We start from the raw sequence: 5,443 nt of genomic DNA on the forward strand, positions 1-5,443 counted from the left end.
TGACCTAATTTCGCCATACCCTAAGTGACAGTCTGGCCACTCACCCATCTCCTTGTCAGTGTGGTTGTGACCAGCTCTGTCTAGACTCTGAAGAACCACTACTGAGAGGAAGCCTTGAGCCTCACTATCTCTCTCTGACTCCCACTAACACTCAGAGGAAACTCAGCCCCTGACAGCAGCTAGGGAAGACCAGCAGCAGTCAGGATAGACCTCTGTGGCAGTCATGGAGCAATATTGGTAAGCTGCACTATAGAGTGCCTCATGACTGAAGGCACCTGGCATTATATACTGCAGCTTACCTGGGCACAAATCATTATATAGCCAGCCAGGCCTGGGTAGCTTTCACTACATAGTTTGTCATGCCTGCTCAGTGAGAATCACTGAAGTTAGTTAGCAGGGACTAAAGCCGTAACACACAGGCAAAAGAAAAACCACACAGAAAAATATAAAACACAAAGAAATGACTGTTCACACTCTTCATCATTTTCAAGTATTTCATAGGAAAATGCAGAAAGAAGACAGGAGATTAAATACTGGTAACACCCAGAACTGTGTCAAAATGAGTCCCAGAATTGGATAAATAAATGCACAATTGTCTCAAATCTGTCAGTGTTCTCTTCTTTGCTGGTCTGAAAAAATCCCAGTTCCTCCTCAACACTCCTGATGGCTAGTGATAGATTGCTGTAGGAGTTTGAAGAACTGTGGCAAGAGCGAAGAGCTTGATGTCTGTACCTCAGACTTTGTCTTGCTTCATTTGGCTTTGGAGCAAGTACTTCTTCACAGTAAGACTGAGCAAGGCTTCAAAAACTTCTTGATATTCAGGAGATTTCATCACATTCACAGCAGCAGCCCTGACTACAGCATAATAATCTTCTGACAATGCAGTCTCTTTGCTGATAACCCTGGAGAGGCAACTGCCGTCACCAATAATCTTGTTTATACGGTGGATTCAACTTTGCTGATTTCTTCTGTAGCTCTTTGTTTGGTCAGGGAATTGGAATATGCAGCTTTTACAGGCTGCTGTTCACCAAGTAGCTGAGGTGGGAATGAAGGGCTTGTCAGCACAACTATTGCCTATAATTCTAATGCCTGTGTCTGTAGGATGCAGTGTTTTTTTCACAAGTAGTAGCAGGCATGGAAATGACCGGCATGTCATCATGGCTCTCACTGCATGATATGTTAGTGTCTGCAGGGTCTGATGGTGGTGGTGAGCTTGGAGCTTGGGAGCTTTCATCACAAGGGGGGTTTTTGCACTCAAAAACAGCTTTTAGATTAAAGCTATGATGTTGCTGATACAGTATATTATTATTGCCTTTTTCATTTGCTGAAGTATACAAGCCCTTTGAATTTTTTTCCATGACTGTATAAGGACCCAGGTAGGGTAGCTTGCCTTTATCCCCTTTCCTCTCTCCCCTTTGTATGTTGTAGAGGAATGCTTTTTGACCCATTTTAAAGGCTACTTGCTGCTTATGGCATTCCTCATTATCCGTTTTTTGTCTTGCATGTGCCATAACAATGTTCTTTGCAGCTGCAATTTTTGTACCTGCTTGATGCACATCAAGTGGTCTTGGACATCACTGGTATTTAACGAACACTCCATTAAATCAAGATCAACAGGAATCTCAGCATTTAAACCTTCATTGTCATCACTGTCTAGGCAATGTCTGGGCAGCACAGGCTTCCTGGCATACACAAGCCCATAAGATGTAACATGTGTCGACTTACACCATGATGTTTGGAATGCAAACGGGACTCCCTGTAGCACGTTTGGCCATTCCTCTTCTAACACTGTTAGCATGACACCCTGACTTGTCCAGTTTGCACACTCAAGAAGGCCATTTGCTCGTGAGTGGTAAGGACAGGTGGTCCTCTGTTTTGTTCCTGTTAAAGGATGTACATTTTTCGAAATTTCCTTATGGAACTCACACACTTGGTCATTAATTTGTATTTTGGTGCAATCAAATCTGCAAAACAGCTTGTAAAGGAAAAGTGCCACCTCTTTGGCATCCTTATTCCACAGAGGCTTCGTCTCTAGCCACTTAGGCTGTGTCTACACTACAAAAATAACTTTGAAGTTGCTTAATTCGAAGTTCAACTTCGAACTAAGCGACTTCGAAGCAGAGCATCTACACACTGAAGTTTAACTTCGATGTAGGGCACAACTCCATTCCCAGGACTGGAGTAAGGACTTCAAAGTTGGACTCCCTTCGAAGTAATGGAAAATGTGTGTAGACTCTATGCTGGCTACTTTGATGTAGTGCCTAACTTCGAAGTTAACTTCAAAGTTATTTCCTAGTGTGGATGCAACCTTAGAGAAATAATCTGCTGCAACAAAAATACACGCATAGCCCTCTGGATTTTGGGGCAAAGAACACAAATCTGTTTCTTCTTGGTGCCATACTTTATTTGAGATGGGCACACTGTGAAGTTCTAGAGCTGACTTTCACATTTTTGTGGCCCCTTTCTGGTGCTGTTCACAGGTGGCAACATAGTCTCTAACATCCTTGGTCATATATTACCACCATAATCCTGAGTCTAATAATTTCCCAAGGATCTTTTTGCGACCAATGTACACTCCCAGTGCCTTAGCCTGTTTTGCTGTTCCTAACCCTTCATAAACACATTTCACTAGTTCACATATTTTAACCTTGTCCTTAATAACCTTTAAAGTATCATGTGCCAACGGTCTCTTCAGCTTCATAATGTCATTGTACCAGGAATGTCGATCTCCATTCCTTATTGTGATACGCCCAGCTTGCTGAATAAAATTATTCTTCACCTCAATATTCTTGACTTCTTTGACACACTCAGGGAACTCACTGCTCAACAAGTAACTTTTGATTTCTTTGTAGTTGGGTTCACCACCAACCTTCCCTACTTTTTTTGACCTGATCATCTTGGACTATCTCACCATTTTGGAAAGATTTCACTGGTTTGGAAGGGATAGGTCCAAATTAAAAAGTGGAAGTAATGGATTACAGAGAGTAACTGTAACACTGATAATTTCAAATAAATAAATTTGATTTTAAAATTTAAGTGGTCAACTGTTGAGAAAAGCCAGCTCCTCTACAATTCGCGGTGGAATGAAAATTTCATACCTTCAATGACTTTTCCTATGCACCCAGTGCATGCTCTATGGCTGACTTCATTTTTCAGGCAGTGCACACTATGTAGTGAAAGTTATTCAAATTTAGTCATTCTTACCCAGGCAAAAGTCATTAAATTTAGTGTCCTGTGGCACTTTATAGACTAACAGAAAAGTTTTGAGCATGCGCTTTCGTGAGCACAGACTCAGTTCATCAGATGCTGGTCTTGGAAATCTGCAGGGCCAGGTATAAATAAGCCAGAGCAAGGGTGGGGATAACAAGGTTAGCTCAAGTATCGGAGAGGTAGCCATGTTAGTCTGGATCTATAACAGCAACGAAGGGTCCTATGGCACCTTATAGACTAACAGAAAAGTTTTGAGCATGAGCTTTCGTGAGCACAGACTCACTTTTGTATTTAGCCAGCCATTTACAAAAGCAGCTTCCCCTCCCTTGGTGTTCACACCTCCAGATCAGCTGCTGGTAGTAAGCCTCACCCTTGCTGACTGAGCTAACCTTGTTATCCCCACCCTTGCTCTGGCTTATTTATACCTGGCCCTGCAGATTTCCAAGACCAGCATCTGATGAAGTGAGTCTGTGCTCACGAAAGCTCATGCTCAAAACTTTTCTGTTAGTCTATAAGGTGCCACAGGACCCTTCGTTGCTGTTACGGATCCAGACTAACATGGCTACCCCTCCGATACTTAAATCTAGTGTGTGTTGCCTGGGTGAGCAGCACTGTATAGTGTTTGCGACTCATTTAGTGCCTCCTGCCTCCTACACCTGCCCTCCTCACATACCTGAGAAGACCCATTCTTCTTGTGAACGGTTATCCCCTTTCCCCTTGATGTACTGGGGTTCCATTGAGCCTGAGCTCCCATACCTTATCCTACTATACAGACACAAAGCACCTCATTAGCATCTTCCAAACTCCCGCATTAACTTGCCCCATCTGAAAGGAGGGAGCCAGGGCAGACACTGCCACAGGGAATAGCACTTATTCTGAAATAGTTATTTTGAAATAAGCATTATTCGACATGTTAGCAGCTAATTTTGAAATAAGAATAACAAAAGAGGCATGACTCATTCTGAAATGAGGTTTACAGATTCAGGAATGAGACACATGAGAGTGCAAATTTATTTCAACATAGCGATTACATAATGTAGATGACAGCAACGTTACTTTGGAATAATTGCACTTATTGTGGAATACGTTTGCTGTGTAGATGTAGCCCGAGACAGCAAGACCCCAGTATAGCAAGGAAGCACCAGTATTTCAAAGCAAACACAACAGATTTGAACTACCTCAGAAGTGAAACCACACACAGCCAATATTACAAGAAACCATCACTGATGAATCCACTGACCGCACCTAATAACCCAGCATTTCAAATTCCAACAGTTGGACACACTGATGGATCGTCCATCATAAAAGCGTGAAGCCTTCCTGTCCCTGAATCGAATGGGAATGTGTTGGTAATAGGGGAAGGGGAAGGAAAATTGACTGAGAAAACGTCATTGTTTAAAGGGCCTCTTTCCAGCTGAGAAGGAGGCTGTGAGCAGAAGCCTTTTGTTTTTGGGTGGCACTTTTGTCCCTGTTGTGGGTAGGAATGTGGGCTACTGTGCCAAGAGTGTCCTGCGCATGCTGGAGATAATGCTGGCTCCCTTGTGGTTCTGTGGGAGGATGAGGCCTCATGACTAACGAGCAGGATGAGTGCAGCAGCCCTGGCACTGTGTCCTTCTCTTGGCGTGCTGTCAGCACGCTGTGGCTGTTCGGGAGCCTTTGAGCTGCATACGTGTGTGGGCTTCTCATTGGGTGAATGGAGGGTAGACTAGGCAGCTGCGCAACTGCTGGGGCAGCTGTGAGAAGGAGAGCGAGGAGGTTGTGGCTCATCCCTTTCGGAGGGCGGGGCATAGGCAAGCCTGGAATTAGCAGCGAGTGCCAGCAAGACTTCTGCCCTCCTGACACCTTGAGTCACTCAGAGGGGGCACCTGCTGCATTCCTTCGATAGCTCACCTGGTAGAGCGGAGGACTGTAGGCTTGCTTCCCTGGTTATCCTTAGGTTGCCGGTTCAACTCCGGCTCGAAGGAGTAGCATTTTGTCAGCTTCTTTACACAATCGTCGGTCAGCTTTGTGTTGGCCACGTTGTGGTTCAAGGCTGTGGCAATCAATGCACGGGCAATCGGTTCATCACCTCTGCTGAGATGCGCTCTCGCGCTCTCCCATGGCCTCCTGTTCTCCAGCGGGACCAGAAGAGTAGCTGGAGTCAACAGAAGAGCAGCCCCTGCTGACCTTACTGCAGAGGAGAGATTGCGGTAAGAACCTCGACTTGAACTCCGCCATTTGCAGAGGTGCTATT

At 44.6% G+C, this 5,443-nt stretch overlaps 1 non-coding gene across 1 annotated transcript; it reads left to right on the forward strand.

Moving 5' to 3' along the window:
• Nucleotides 1-5,085: 5,085 nt before the first annotated feature.
• On the forward strand, nt 5,086-5,174 carry TRNAY-GUA (transfer RNA tyrosine (anticodon GUA)). Its single transcript is given in 2 exon segments — nt 5,086-5,122; nt 5,139-5,174. It is a non-coding gene; the product is annotated as a tRNA-Tyr (tRNA).
• The last annotated feature ends 269 nt before the right edge of the window (nt 5,175-5,443 follow it).

The sequence above is a fragment of the Carettochelys insculpta genome, chromosome 2 (assembly GCF_033958435.1).
Source record: "Carettochelys insculpta isolate YL-2023 chromosome 2, ASM3395843v1, whole genome shotgun sequence".
NCBI classification, from domain to species: domain Eukaryota; kingdom Metazoa; phylum Chordata; order Testudines; family Carettochelyidae; genus Carettochelys; species Carettochelys insculpta.